Source organism: Phalangium opilio, unplaced genomic scaffold (assembly GCF_054372755.1).
Source record: "Phalangium opilio isolate 3A_F unplaced genomic scaffold, DU_Popi_V2 ptg000225l_1, whole genome shotgun sequence".
NCBI classification, from domain to species: domain Eukaryota; kingdom Metazoa; phylum Arthropoda; class Arachnida; order Opiliones; family Phalangiidae; genus Phalangium; species Phalangium opilio.
This window is the reverse complement of record NW_028324219.1, coordinates 1,050,742-1,067,181: the sequence shown is the minus strand read 5'-3', so window position 1 is coordinate 1,067,181 and position 16,440 is coordinate 1,050,742. Positions and strand designations below refer to the sequence as shown.

The 16,440-nt window shown below is 35.3% G+C and overlaps 1 long non-coding RNA gene across 1 annotated transcript; it reads left to right on the top strand.

Moving 5' to 3' along the window:
- The first annotated feature begins 1,245 nt into the window (after nt 1-1,245).
- LOC149615237 (uncharacterized) lies at nt 1,246-2,011 on the top strand. Its single transcript, XR_016376168.1, has 3 exons — nt 1,246-1,374; nt 1,438-1,574; nt 1,644-2,011. It is a non-coding gene; the product is annotated as an uncharacterized LOC149615237 (long non-coding RNA).
- Nucleotides 2,012-16,440: the final 14,429 nt, after the last annotated feature.

The window sequence follows — 16,440 nt, the reverse complement described above, 5'->3', positions numbered from 1 at the left end:
AGCTTAGCTTAGCTTAGCTTAGCTTAGCTTAGCTTAGCTTAGCTTAGCTTAGCTTAGCTTAGCTTAGGTTAGCTAAGGTTAGGTTAGGTTAGGTTAGCTTAGCTTAGCTTAGCTTAGCTTAGCTTAGGTTTGGTTTGGTTTGGTTCCAATAAAACGTTGACACCTTTTCCAAAATATGCTCCTTTTAATTAGCTAAAATCTTTTCCAAAATATTCTCCCTTTAAATAGCTACCACCTTTTCCAAAACATTCTCCTATTAATTAGCTGCAACCTTTTCCAAAAGATTTTCCTATTAATTAGCTCCCACCTTTTTCAAAATATTCTCCTATTAATTAGCTACCACCTTTTCCAAAACATTCTCCTTTTAATTAGCTGCAACCTTTTCCAAAACATTCTCCTACTAATTAGCTGCCGAATTTTCCAAAATATTCTCCTTTTAATTAGCTACCACCTTTTCTAAAATATTTTCCTATTAATTAGCTCCCTACTTTTCCAAAAGATTTTCCTATTAATTAGCTGCCACCTTTTCCAAAATATTCTCCTATTAATTAGTTGCCACCTTTTCCAAAATATTCTCCAATTAATTATCTGACATCTTTTCCAAAATATTTCTATTATTGCTAATAAATTGTTTTAATACTCATATAAATAATCTTTTTACCTCCAAACAAGGTTGGGTTGGGTTAGGTTAGGTTAGGTTAGGCTAGAGTAGGTGAGGTTCGCCGTAATTATAACGTAGTTAAAATAAGTGCAGTATTACATTTTCAACTCACATTTATTTTAACAATAATAAGTTGTGAAATTAGAAATATATTTAATGCAAAACCACACAGTATGTCTTCTTCCAGTTCAATAGAATTTCGGTCCAATGGGACTATAATAAAATCGCACCTTTGGCTACGTTCGGTCGAATGGGACCCCAAAAAAAACCACCTTCTGTCGAATAGGAATTCGGTTCAATGGGACCAAAGCAGTATAGGCACGGGGTACCCCGATTTTGGATCGAAGGAGGGCTTAAAGTGGTACACTAAATCTGCTTCTGCGCAAGTCAGAATTTCAGCTGTGAAGTTTGAGCGTCTGCTTATGTTTTGATTTTGGATTTAGGCCTAGGCCTAGAGGGTATAGAGCGGTAGAATAGTGAATTATAAAAAGTGTTGTTATTATCTCTGTAAAACCCATTCAAAGTATGAAAAAGATATTAGATTTTTTAATCTTCCGAAACCAAAATCAAAGAAAGAACTATGTCTCAAAAGGATAGTGGCTTGTGGTAATCCTAAATTAACCCTCGCCACTATAAATCAAAGGCACTATGTATGCTCCAGACACTTTTTGGGATCAGATTCAAACCCCATAAAAGGATACCTTAATGCCAAGGTAAGTACATTTAATATTTTTATTATTTATTGCGTTCTAATTCTTCCGAAATCAAAATAATAGCCAGATTATAATGATGAAAATACGCCAATTGATTTATCAATTTCAAAAAAAAGAATCACCACAACCTCCATCTTCAGTTACTATTCAAAAGTCTGTTAGACCACAGCTTTATTTCGCGAAGAACTTTACCTCAGCAGGTATATAAGCTTGATAATGTTGAATTTTTCTTTCAAATTAATCAAAATTAACATACTAACCCTTTTAAGATTTCAACGCTGATTTTTTCGCTAAGAACGCAAAAAACCCTGCTTGAAAAAACCTGCACTGACATGAAAGACGTGAATCTGGAAGGCGAAAATGTTAAAGAATTTCTTGAAAGCTTGAATCCAAATAAACTACACTTAAGCTCAGATATTAATGTGATCCTGACCACCTTGAGTTCCAAAAATATCAAAGACAAGAGCAGCTTCATTATACACGCCAGACAACTTAGGGAAAATAGTCTTCTAATTTCGAAACTGATTACACTTTTCTTAAATTTTGAAACGTTTAAAAAATTGCGTTCAGAAATCCAGGAAAAAGTGGTTTCAATTGGCTTAGAAGATTCATGAACATTATTTTAACGCAATGGGTTTCCTTGAAGCGGATTTTGTCCATACCAATTTGAAAGTTCCAGAACACCCTGCCATGTCTCTTAAAGAAATTAAGGACAAAGAAGGCCAAATTATACATTACATTTGTGGCTATACAATGCTAATCGCTATGAGGAGCCAACAATATTAGTTTTATTTGAAAATTGTATAGCAAAAGATTCTGGATCCAACCAAAAAACCTATTCACGCTGCCTTAGAATCTCGTTAAGAGTTCTCTTCTGACAAACGTCTATAAATTCGTTTTGCATTTTTTGTAGCCTGTTGCCTTTTTCTTAAGCTTCTTTTATTTTTGTGACATGATCTCTCATGACTGAATCATATTTGGCTAGAAAATCAATTATTCCCAAAAAATATCCGTTGTCTTTCTCTCCTAATCTACACGATGAGCCTCTGAAGGCTAAGTTCCTTTCTCCCAAAAAAGAACAACAGTGATTATTCTATCAAAAACATCTCTCCAGTATTTGTGTTTACTAAATAGCTCTCTATCAACCAACAAACCAATGTCTTTGAGTTCTTTGTTCTATATTCGTATTTAACCTTTCAGAATTAATCGGACAGCTCGAGCCTCAGCGCCAGACCAAGCGCCAGCCCCAGAGCCAGAGCCCGAGCCCCAGAGCCAAAGCCCGAGTCCTAGAGCCAGCCAGAGCCCGAGCCCCAGAGCCAGCGCCAGCCCGAGCACCAGCTCCGCCCAAAGCTTGAGCCCCAGTTCCGGCGCCAGCTCCGGCTCCAGCCTCCACCCCAGACCCAAGAGGAGGAGGAGGGTCCCGACTTTGCACGAGGAGCAGGCATTTTAATGAACCCAGAGAGGCGGCCCAAGATCCCGCTTTATTCTTGGGAAAAAGCCAAAGTAAGTTAGCTTAAAGGGGGTCCCTCGGAAGCGTTGGCATTGTGCCAATTACATCACTTAAAATGTTTTCGTCTCTCTTATGAATAGTTGAAAAAAACGGAAAGGAGTGGAGTTATACGGGAAAATGCCCCACATCGGACCCCAAGGTATATTTCACGTGGAATTTTCAGAGAATTTACTTCTTTATTAATTTCATTAATGTTTTCGTTAATCTGGCAGTCCCCATTTTACGCGGATTGGGACGCTATCGAGAAGCACGAGCTTCTCGTGAGCTCGTCTCCCCCCAAGACGAGCGTCAAGCCAAGTTAATTTATTTTTTTGTTTTGTTGTATCAATTAAAACTATAATTTGTTTTATTTATTTTTTTGTTTTTGTATTGTTTTTTTTTTTACTTTCTGTATAAAGTCATGGTACAAAATTCGTTTTTTTTCTGTATAAATTAATTTAATACAAATTGTAAATAAAAATTATAAAAAATTGTCATAAAATATAGTGGTGCCTTTTTAGCCACATCGTAGTATACGATGAGGGTCTTAGTTTGACCCGAGCCGTAGTAGTAGTAGTAGTACTTGTGGCCGGAGTTTTCGCTTTCGTTATCGCAGGGACACCAAATGCAATTCCGAGAAACAAATACAACTTGTATTCAGTTAAAAACGGATAAGAATGATTTGTTTTGGTTAGGCTTTTTTAGGGCTACCTTCATATTCAAAAGTGGTTTTATTTGTTATAAGAGAGAAATTTTCCACAATTTTGATCTTCTATTTAAAGATTTCAATGAAAATGTTTTCCACGATTATATCGAAGAGTTGATAACAAGATGTTCCAAAAGTATGTCATCATGTAACGTGATTAATTCTGATGTCATAATGAAAGATGTTATTGAAAACATTATCAAGAACCCTGATGAGATAAAAATAACTGACGACACAATAAAACTACTAACAGTTTTGAATGACTACCAAATACGTGACAAATACGCATTTTTGGTTCATACTCAAGAATTACGTGGAAAGAAGGAATTTAAGTTTGTAATCTTAAACTCATTTGCCATAGTAAAGGGTTTTGACGATTTGCCCCTTTTTAAAAGCACATCATTATCAACAATTGGCTTAGAAGATTTTTTATTACACTACAAGTAAAATGGGTTGAGCTTAAACCAGCCGCTTGTGAGCTGAAACCAAAGAAATTTACAGATCCAAAATTTTTAAATGACAAACATTTTGAAAGAGAAAGAAGATAAAGTTGTACAACATTTGGGTGGCTACATTCTCAAAAAATACCGCATAATTTGATGAACCCCATCGTTTGGAAAGTTGCATTGCTGAAGAGGGTGAGAAACCTCATGATTATTCACGTTGGAGTGAACAGTTAACAAAAGGAGGATTAATAGTATTAAAACCAGGAGAGTTTGAATTTTTCCTATTAATCAATAGTATCACTGCACCAATTTTTGAACAATCTATATTGAAAGATAACTCGAACAGGAAGGAAAATCTTATAAATGCATTAAATAAAATCTGTGATAGATAGGTGGAATTATTTATGGGGAAGTGGCAATGTAAAGGATAGGGAAACATGTTTTAACATAGTCTTTGATACAATGTGCAACTTTAGAGGTAAAGGCGCGAAAGGTTAATAAGATTAACTGTGATACTCTCTCTCAGAAAAAGGGTTGTAGAAAAGTACTTGAAGAGAGCAACCAAAACTAAGAATTTATTTAAAACCAAGATCTGTGATTTGATTTTTGCAAGAAAATTTACAAAATATGATATCAAGGATCTCAAACTAAAAAACTCAAAGTTGGGTATGTTCAAAATTTATTAAAAAATAAAACGTATTAAAATGTAAGCCTAAACCTTTTTTCTTACGAGCACAATTTATATTTTTAGGTTTACTTAAAACTACTCGCATTATTTTAAATCTTTTTTCTGTATAGCGGGAAGCCAATAAATATGGATTTTCATGACAACCAACCGCTCTTCTGTGCTTTCCAAAATGTCTCTCCAGTGGATCCTGGTTGAATTTGTCTGTTAGCACAGACATAGCTCCATTTCTAAGCAAGAATTTCACAGCCTAAATAATAGAGTAAACTGTAAGATTTTATCAATAAGTATGAAGTAACATAAATTATATAGGATAACCATGAAAACCATATTAACCCGTGGTGTGAATTAACTACTTAGTTGCATCATCGCCTTCCCTTCTTCAGCCCAATCTCGCAAGTATCCCAATAAGGTTTCTTCGAGCCACTTATAAAAATTAAATAATGTTATACCAACTGGTAAGAAGTATGACTGGAAACAGAAATAAATTTAAACTTACCGTAAATCTCCAATCATTGGTACTTCTAAACGGCTTTATATATACATTTCTAGAGAATTTTCCTCGGGATATATTTCTTGAATTTAATATATCAAAGAAAGAGTTGAAAATCTTGAGAAATTTGACAGTTTCTGATGCTTCATCCACTAATTCATCCACTGCTTAGTACTTGTGTTGCCAGTTTCACCTTCATTGCAGAAAACGGATTTAGGTATATGTGGTTGTCTGTAAGCTTGGGACACAAGCGTAATTGAGAAGAACAGTCTTTTTTATACATTTCAACAACATGCGACCACAGAATATTATTTGGTTTTCCTTAGAAATAGTTTTTTTTTCAGTACCACTCTTTGAGAAATAGTTTCATACTGTTTTCATGAGATGGGGAGGGTCGGGCTAATGCCATAAAAGCCGGCGTTTAGTGACCCCAGAGAGAGAAATTGTAGGACAGTTTCTTGGTTACCGCGCCTGAGCGGCGTCGATGACGTAGTTTGAATCGGCAGTATTTTCTCTTCAGCTCTCCCATCCGATTGGTTTTTTCACCAATTTATTCAATTTTTACCTGGTTATAGCAACGTTTTAGGAATAATTTGAATAATTCTAACTAATTGATAACTAATGAATAATAATGCCAGTAAATCTGTTCTTATAATGGTTGAAGAAACTATTCTAGATATGCCCACAAGAAATATATGGCTGGTATCAAATTTTTTTCGTTTTCCAAAACCTAAAAGAGAATCTAAAAAAGTGTACTCGGTGGGTTAGAGCATGTGGTAGGCCAGATTTCTTAACTTCAAATTCAACATCAGAAATATTTTTCACTTATTGTAGATGAAATGAAAATTAAAGAAGATCTTGTTAATCGAGCTAAAACGAGTGAATTTGTTGGATTTACACACTTACATGATGCTGGAAATAAATTGAAAGCCGAAGAACAGAAAAAACAGGAGGAAGTTCTTCAGAACTTTCAATAGCTTCTCACGTTATGACCTTAATGGTTTATGGGTTGACTACCAAATTAAAACATATTCTGGCTTACTTTCCTTGCAAGGAAATGAAAGCCAGAAAATCTTGAGAAATTTGACAGTTTCTGATGCTTCATCCACTAATTCATCCACTGCTTAGTACTTGTGTTGCCAGTTTCACCTTCATTGCAGAAAACGGATTTAGGTATATGTGGTTGTCTGTAAGCTTGGGACACAAGCGTAATTGAGAAGAACAGTCTTTTTTATACATTTCAACAACATGCGACCACAGAATATTATTTGGTTTTCCTTAGAAATAGTTTTTTTTTCAGTACCACTCTTTGAGAAATAGTTTCATACTGTTTTCATGAGATGGGGAGGGTCGGGCTAATGCCATAAAAGCCGGCGTTTAGTGACCCCAGAGAGAGAAATTGTAGGACAGTTTCTTGGTTACCGCGCCTGAGCGGCGTCGATGACGTAGTTTGAATCGGCAGTATTTTCTCTTCAGCTCTCCCATCCGATTGGTTTTTTCACCAATTTATTCAATTTTTACCTGGTTATAGCAACGTTTTAGGAATAATTTGAATAATTCTAACTAATTGATAACTAATGAATAATAATGCCAGTAAATCTGTTCTTATAATGGTTGAAGAAACTATTCTAGATATGCCCACAAGAAATATATGGCTGGTATCAAATTTTTTTCGTTTTCCAAAACCTAAAAGAGAATCTAAAAAAGTGTACTCGGTGGGTTAGAGCATGTGGTAGGCCAGATTTCTTAACTTCAAATTCAACATCAGAAATATTTTTCACTTATTGTAGATGAAATGAAAATTAAAGAAGATCTTGTTAATCGAGCTAAAACGAGTGAATTTGTTGGATTTACACACTTACATGATGCTGGAAATAAATTGAAAGCCGAAGAACAGAAAAAACAGGAGGAAGTTCTTCAGAACTTTCAATAGCTTCTCACGTTATGACCTTAATGGTTTATGGGTTGACTACCAAATTAAAACATATTCTGGCTTACTTTCCTTGCAAGGAAATGAAAGCCGAGGAGCTACACTCTATCATGGATGAAGCAATCGAGCGATTGGAAAACAGTGGTTTCAAAGTTCTAACTGTTGTCTGTGACAAATCATCAATTTGTAACCGTAAAATTTAAATGTAGGAAAGGCGGCCTAATTTCATCACTCACAAAGAATTTAAATTAAAACTAGAAAAGCTAAGAAGTTCCCAGGTTCCCGTTTAAAGGACTTATTTTTCATGACTAGCTATTAACTACGAAAGGTTTCACTAGTACCACCAGGCGGTGAGAAATTGAACTTCAATGTTAGGGAAACACGCTTCGCTTGGGCGGCTTGGCGCAGTCTGTGCATAGTTGATTGTTGTTGAGTTTTGCCATTCATTTCCGTGGATTATGGATGATCGACAATTAGAAACAAATAATAATGGTAAGTCTGAAATATTTTCTCACTTTTTCATACCAGAAAAACTAACAAATAAATTTATTGGGCTCTCTAAATCCGAGATAAGTAATTTTGACCTAAGCCTTGCCCATTATAAAAACAAAGTAAGGATAGCTAGTAATAAAATTTTCTTTCTTTAATGCCTGTTGCTTTGTCTCTAGTGAAAATTATGGGATACATAGGAACACGTAAAAACTGTTTACTTCAAGGAGAACAGAAATTAAAGAAAAACCACATAGTTAGGTGTGGGGTGACCGGTAGTTCTAAAGAGTATGTTTCTGGAAGCTACATTGAAGCTCTGGTTTTGCAAACCTCAGGTTCAGCGGATGAACCACACAAGGTTAAATTAGATCTTGGTAACGCTGAGCAATTTAAAGTAATTTGTTCTTGCCCTGCGGGAGGAGGAGGCTATTGTAAACATTGTATCGCGGTATTACTTCTAGTCAATAGAGAAGATAATTTACCAAAGATTATAGAAACTTGTACCGATGTCAAGCAAGTTTGGGGAAAGTTAAAAAAGTCGGTTGTAGAGAAGCACAAGGGAGTAGCAATCGAAAACCTATGCTGTATTGCAACACCTAAATTTGAAGTAGCTCATTTTCCTGCCGCAAAACAGAAGACCATATTAGAATCTCTATTAGCAAGCACTAGTCATGATACGGCTCTTCAAAAACACCTTCAGCCTAGTGAAAATTTTTTTAAGTCAAGTAAAAAAAAGGGAACGAGACGAAAGGAAGGAAGAAAGAAAGAATATTAATTGAAAGCTCGATCAAAAATAAAAACCTCCAATGTGATAAAAAAGTCAAAGATGACACAATTTTTCAGCATTATGATTGACCGGGTGGACTTATGTCGCCTGAGTCTAGAAGAGAAGATAACGTCTCATCTAGCTTTGTGTACTGAAGAAGAGAAATTATTCTACGAGAGTGTAGTTTCTGTATCTTTAGAAAAAGCCGTTGCCATTGCCATTAAAACAGAAAGCCAGAGTGATCCTTTTTGGAGAAGTGAAAGGAAAAAAGATTTACATTGCGCACGTGCTACGAATATTATACCTACTTCCCAAAAGATCCAATTGAAAAGATTCGTAGGGCTCTGGAATCAAAATTCAATGGGAATGCCAACACGCAGTACGGTATAATTAATGAAAAATGTGCCCTCCTAGCTTTTGAGAGAAAGCTTAATGTCAAAATTTCTAAAATTGGATTTGTGATCAACCCGTTGTATCCTTTCTTGGGGTGTTCACCTGACGGCCTAGTAACTGATAATTTAGTTGAAATTAAATGCCCTGTTGTTGGAGAAAAGGAGAAACTTGACGCTGTGATTAAGAAAACTCCATACATCATAGAGAAAAACGACAAGTTAACGCTCAAACTGAAGCATAAATATTATGGTCAAATTCAACTGAATCTAGCTTTGTTAGGACTTCAAAATCGCTATTTAGTAATTTATTCAAAATTGGAAGATGAATGTTGCGTGATTGAAGTTCCTAGAGATCAAACATTATGGACACGCTTCTAACTAGGCTCCAGTTAGTTTATTTTAAATATTATATTCCATCTTTTTTGAAATGGAAGAAGAAATTGTGATAATTTAAAGGTTAATTGTGATATTTAAAAGTACATTTTTATTTTGAAGTGATTTGTAAGAAATTTCAGAGTACAAAATACATTTGAAGTACAAAATAAAATTGGTTTTGGTAAAATCTCTTGTTTAATAATTCTTAATAAAATCAAAATTTGTTATCAGCCAAAATTGGGGTTCATAAATTAATAATCTATGATATCACTGTGATCATAGAACTAGCGTAAGGCAATAAGTCAAATGGTAACTTGTTATTTAAACAATTATAGGCCCTCATTCTACCAATAGTTCTCTCTACATGAACCCTAGCAGCGGCAATTTTAGAATTCCTCAAAGCTTCTTCCCTTGAAAACTTTTTCTTCTTTTTTATAAAGGGTGGTCTTATTAATTCCAAATTTCGTTCATTGCATAGATTTTCTTTGGCAAAACCTTTGTCAACCATTATTCCATCAATAAACCCTTCGCATTTGTCTATCCCCGTGTTTCTCGTCTTCGATGGGTATAATACGTAAGAGGGTGGCTTGGATGTTACCGACAATTTCCCCTTCGACCAGGTCGCAATAAATATATAATTGAAATGGTACGTGGTAGTACCTGGCTGGTCTATCGCTCAACCCTTGTATATTGAGAGGGTTTCTGAAACCCAAAATCGCAGCTAATGATTCTTGTGTTTTGAAGATAATTTTGGTATCTCCAATGGCATCGGTTTTTAGTTTTACATGCCCTGTCGTCTCATTAATATGAAATAAAGAAGCTGTTTTTTCGCGTAATTTGGAAGTATTGATAGTTTCCACAATGTGGTTTAGTGATTTGTAACGGCCGGCGGGTATATTATGTAGATGATAGTTTTCATATCTGGTCAGCTTTCCATCTTTTCGTTCAACCTGGTATGTTAAGTCACATGACATGGGGTTTTTAGGTTTTTAGAAAGGGCCACTAATTGCATAAGATCTCTCACGGTTTTCATAAGAATCGTGTAATGAGCGTTTAAGGAAGCTGTTCTCAAGTTTTTTCAAATACATTTTGTAAAAGGGTAATTACGAATAATTTCCTATGATGTGATTGTTTATATATATATTTCTGATAAAATGTTATTTTTATTTTCTAACATAACTAAGATGATTAGTATTGTTTGAGTACCATCGTATATAGAGTAATTTCAGTTCATATTTGTCGTCTGCTTATGCTTGAAAAGGCAAGGAGTATAGTACTAATAAAGGACTTGCAAGCTTAGTTTATTATCTTGTCTTTGGTCTTTTTACAAGCTCTTGCCATTTTGGGGGCAGATTTGACGCAAATGGTCATTGCTAAAAGGGTTGAATAATGAATATGGACCGATTTGAATACTTTAAATCTTTATCTATTAACGTAAAATTAAGATATGAAGAAAAACTCAAATTTATTAACATTTTAGACCCTTATGTACTTAAAGTAAAAGACTTCTGTCAAGTGAAACCTGATGTTTCAATAGAAACTTTAGAAGTTCTTCCAAATATAAGTTATGGAGATATTTACAATTATTTAATCGATGGAATATCCCCATACACCAAGGAAAAGCTTAAAAACTATAAGAACTTGGGCTCTTATAATAATTTTATAAGTGGTTTTGTCAGGGACGTTTTACTGAAGCAGTTTTCCGACCATGTTTTGGTAAAAGCCACTGTGAGTATCTCTCTAGCTCTTATATCTTTTTTACATTCATTGCACTAATTCTTACATCCGTTTCAAGGTTTTACATTCTCAACGATTAAATGAGACCCCATTAAAACCTTGGGTTATTGCTCAACCAAATGGTACAATTGAATGTGGCCATTGTACTTGTATGGCTGGTTTAGATGAGTCATGTTCCCACATAGCCTCGTTATTGTTTTTCATTAATTACGGAGTTGATCTCCGGGAGAAGGTAACCGTGACTGGTAAAAAGGCATATTGGGCTGTTCGTTCAATGAAGAAAGTAGTATATGGCCCAGTATGTGAACTAAATGTGGAGTCAGCCTTAGCCGCAAAAAAAAACTCTGTGTACTTCAAGCACAGAACAACCGTCATGCATTCTAATTCAGAAATTTGTCGAACGAGCTACGAAAGAAAGTCACTATAAATTAGCAGACAAATTATTCAGTCATGGGATTAAGAGTGCAAAATACAAAAGTGACTATGTCCCGAAAGCTTTAAGCCCTGACTATCCACTTGTGCTAAGTGAAATATTTGATGCAAATGCAGTAGCTTTGCCACTAAATGAGTTAGTGCATCACTGTGAAACTATAAGCATTGGGTTCACTTTAGAACAAGCTCAAAAAGTTGAGAAAGGATCAAAATTGAGGAGTCAAAGTAAAACCTGGAATAGCTTCCGAGCAGGTAGGATAACAGCCTCGAACTTTTACCGTGCGTGCCATAGCAATCCAGAAAAGCCATCCATTTCTTTGATAAATACAATATGTTACCCTGAATCCAACAAATTTAAGTCACAAGCAACAACCTGGGGTACCGAGCATGAAGAAATGATGATTCAAGATTACGTAAAAGAAATGCAAAAGACGCATTCTGATGTAAAATATGAAAAAGCAGGCCTCTGCCTAAACACACTGTACCCCCACCTAGGAGCTTCGCCTGATGGGTTTGTGAGTTGCAGTTGCTGCGGTATGGGTGTTGTAGAAGTCAAGTGCCCTTTTTCTATAAAAGATAAGTCAGTGTAGGAAGGAGTGGACAACCCCCAATATTTTCTAGGTCGAAATTTGAAGCTCAAACAAAACCACCCATATTATGCTCAAGTGCAAAAAACACAGATTTTTATAACAAACAGAGAGTATGCTGATTTTTGTGTCTGGACGACTGTAGACTTTAATATCGAAAGAATATATCCAGATAAGGAATTTTGGGATGTGGAAACTAAAAAAGCAGAAGCTTTCTTTAAGATGAGAATTTTACCCCAGTTGGTTGGGAAATATTATACAAATGACCCATCCTTAAAAGAGAATGAAAAGCGACAAAAAACTAGGACTGGAGGAGAACAAGTCGTAGTAAAAAAGAACGAGGCATCTTCCTTGGTCGTCAAAGTAAATGTTCCTAAAAATATGCTATCTCCAAGTAAAAAAGGAAACTTAAACGCAAGTGATAAAGGAAACTTAAACGCAAGTGATAAAGGAAACTTAAACGCAAGTGATAAAGGAAACTACACGAAAACAAATCGCTTATCGACTTCCTCGATGACTACAGTCCTAGCTCCAGGCAGCAAAAAACGATCTAGTAGAGCCACATCATCAAGTGATGAAAGTGAGGAGCTTTTTTGTTATTGTCAACAGGCGGAATCTGGAACAATGATTTTTTGTGAAGCTCCAACCTGCCCAATCAAGTGGTTTCACACAGACTGCCTAAATATGAAGACAATCCCCAAGGGAAAATGGCAATGTAAACAGTGTTGTGCTAGTGGGAAAAAAGTTTTGAAAACAAGGAGATTGAAGATGTAAGAAAATATTAATTACTGTGATAAGAACTTATTTATTTCCTAATGTGATTACTATTTTAAAATAAAAAATGTGATTCCTATTTTAAAATCAAAAATGTGATTCCTATTTTAAAATCAAAAATGTGATAACATTTTAGTCAAAAAAATTGTGATTTTCATTAATACCTCATTTTAATTGAACTATCTGGCGTGATAGCTCAAATGTATTTAAACAAGTTGGGAAAACCAAAATATTACCTCTCCGAGTCAAGAGGTCTACTACTACAAAGTTTTTTACATAGATATGGAATTATTTCTCTTTTTTGAAGTAAAAATTTACGAAATATTGAAGCAGTATTCCAAGCATAGCGAATATACAGTAAAGCAGACGACATTTTACTTCCAATAAGGATAAATCTTGGACACATAGAAATCAGTTAATGGTAAAAAAAAAACAGGAAATGAAGTCTACGCTTCAGCTGTTTACCCTATATTCTGATAGCTACATTCACAACTGGTTAGCAGTGTAAACACCATCGTCTCGTCTCACCTCAACAATATTCTTAGTTTGCCAACATGAGTGTTAACGTTAAATAATACCAAAGCTAAATTGTAGCTAGACGCACTGATAGTCAATGCGCATCATAAAGAGAATAAAACTCTGTAGCTTAGCCCTACTAATCTAATTGCCACCATCATCTTTTCTTCTATTATAAAATCTTAACCTGATTAATTAAGAGTGTATTTAACTTTCGGCTCACTCTGAACCGTTGATGTCTCTTCATTTCAGACACGAAAATCAAAACCCAAAGCTTACTTCACCTCAGGCCTCAATTATTTACTCTATATTTCACTAAGCTTATTGCAAGTAATACTAGATATGACCGCCGGAGTCTAGATCTTAGCTTTATTCATGAAATTACTAAACCAAGGATTATTCTATATACAGATGTAGTATAGCTTAAGTAATATATAAACAGCCATTTCAAATAATAATATTAAAAAAACTCTTTGGAATATCAAAGTGAAACAGAGCTTTAAAGCTACAAAAGCACTAAATGCATCATAATTACGAAAAATATTTCATCATATTCACTTTATATTAAGGATAAAGGGAATATTATGGTTCTGTAGGATTTCTTTACACATCAAAGCAAAACGAACTTCTAACGCAGCGCACTGCGGCACTAGTGTAATAACGGACGGACACACACAGACAATAACATAGACTGCTTTTTAACTCTTTCCGTATTAATTTTGAATTGAGAAACAAGATTATCTTAAATATTAAAATAAATATAATTAATATTTAATATTTTCTTCGTTAGTTATTCGCCTTATTGAACGTTACATCGCTTTAAAAAAGAACAATTAAACATTCTTGAGAGACTTGACTAATATTGGCGTTTGAAATGAGGCATACGCCGGTTGCTTCGCCTTACTAAAATAGGTAGTATATAAAGGATTCGAACCGCAGCTGTAGATAAGAACATCGCAATTGCGTGAACCTTGGAGGAAGACCCCTCCATTGGAAGGCTAGACGTTTCTCGTAACCCTAGCCGATCGCCGCGTATGTCTTAACCTTAAGGATGATGGTGGTGTTAGAAGCCAGGTGTACAGACTGGTGTCCATGTGGGACGGACAAAAACAAAGACCAGAAGATGGTGGTGTTAGAAGCCAGGTGTACAGACTGGTGTCCATGTGGGATGGACAAAAACAAAGACCAGAAGATGGTGGTGTTAGAAGCCAGGTGTACAGACTGGTGTCCATGTGGAATGGACAAAGACGAGAAGGTGGTGGTGTTTAGAAGCCAGTAAGTAGAAACTGGTGTTCATGTGGAATGGGCGAAAGACTAGAAGATGGTGGTGTTTAGAAGCTAGTAAGTTCAGACTGGTGTCCATGGGGTGGACAAATGAACAGAGTTGTTAGATAGGCAATGGAGTAATAACCTGTAAGTGGAATACAATTTCCGGGACTGTAAATGCGGTCTGGAAATTGAATACACGTTTGCTCCGATTTGCAAACTGCGAACGCGGTCACGTGGGTGTAACAACGGACAGACGGACAGACAGACGGACAGACAGACAGACAGACAGACAGACAGACAGACAGACAGACAGACACGTCGAAATTAGAACCTCTCCGTGACATACGTCACTCGGAGAGGTAAAAATCACAGAGTTCAAATGTTTTCAATAAATAACTGAGTCTGCGAGTCAAAAATGTTTTATTCTATGGGTACCACCGAGGGAGTTAAATTATTTAAAGCGCAACAAACGAAGGCAATTTTTTCAATAGTTGCTACATTTTCGTTTGGGGCATGTCTTAGAAATTCAGTTGGAATGGTTGTATGTAAAATTTGATATTTTTGTCTCAATTGGCCTATGACCCTTTCTACATGTATTCGCACATTTGCTAATTTTCTAGTAGCTTCCACGTCAAGGGGGTCTAGTTGTTTCTTGCCGTTAGTAAATGCAGGGTATTTAATTGTAGCGCATTAAAATCCTACCGAATCATCGATATCAAACCCTCTATTTGCAAGAACAAGGTCACCTGGAATTAACTTTTCTAACATGCCTGAGCTTTCTGTTAAATATTTATCACTTACTCTACCACCCCACCCTTTAGAAATGAAGCTAATCGACCCTTGTGGAGCTCCCCAATTAGAAATTTTACCGTATTGTGGTGCTTATAATTGGACCATGTTTCAGCGCGAGCTCTAACACTTGACGGTTTATCGGAAAATACCTCAAAACAATCTATAATGACGGCACATTTTTTACCAAATTTTTGACGAAAACATATTGGCATAGTAGCCTGTAACTCATCCCTATCAGGCCATTTAACAAACCGATATAAACGGTTGTATAATGCATTAAGGCTATTATAAAAAATTCTTTCAACAGTAGCTTCAGAAATGTTAAATCTATAGCTCAGCTCTTTGTTGGACGAAGCTAATTCTGAGAGAGCGGTAGCTCTCTTAGATAAGACTTCATACTGCTTTTAATGTATAAGGAGGGTTTTTTGTTTGGATGTAGTTTTTTTGTATTATATTAACTGTTTTGAAATAATTCCACAGAACTACAATTCGGGCCCTTAATATGTGGTTAAAATTTCAAAGAGATCCATAAATTAGTTTATTTTATAAAAAATAAAGTTGCTAAGGGTGGTTTTCATTTCCATAAAATTAATCACACCTTTTGATGAAAAACAGGAATTTTTCCCATAGAAATAACATGGGAAATTTTTCGAAAAAAACAATTCGGTTACTCGTGATTTAGAAAAACTATACGTTGGTTAGTTTTGGGAACCGTCTTAAATTAAACTTTAAACTATAATCTAGGATCATTTTTCTTGTTATTAAGAAAAATTAATTTTAAGTATGTTCAATTTTAAATTTTAAAAACGATCCCAATCTGCGATATTTTAGCAAGGATACACTGTTTTATTAGTAAATATCAGCGCGACCAATATTGGCCTTTTTTTACGTATAGTTGCCTCATAATAATCCGACTGTTTTTTCTTAATGCCTTTTGGTTGAAATGGCCTATCGATAGTGAGATAAGACTGCTTTAATATTGCCGCCGTGACAAATTACCCCGTTTGTGGCTGGCATTTTTTTAGGGGAAAAAAATTTGAGAGTGGGTCCTTTTTCGTTGTCATTTTCATATTTTTGAAGGATCTGCTCATGGGTGTTTTTTAAATATAATATATAGTAAGTTTCAAGCTTTAATATAAGCCTAATTTCATAATGTTCCACCTTTTTATTGTCTCACAATCTATTTCT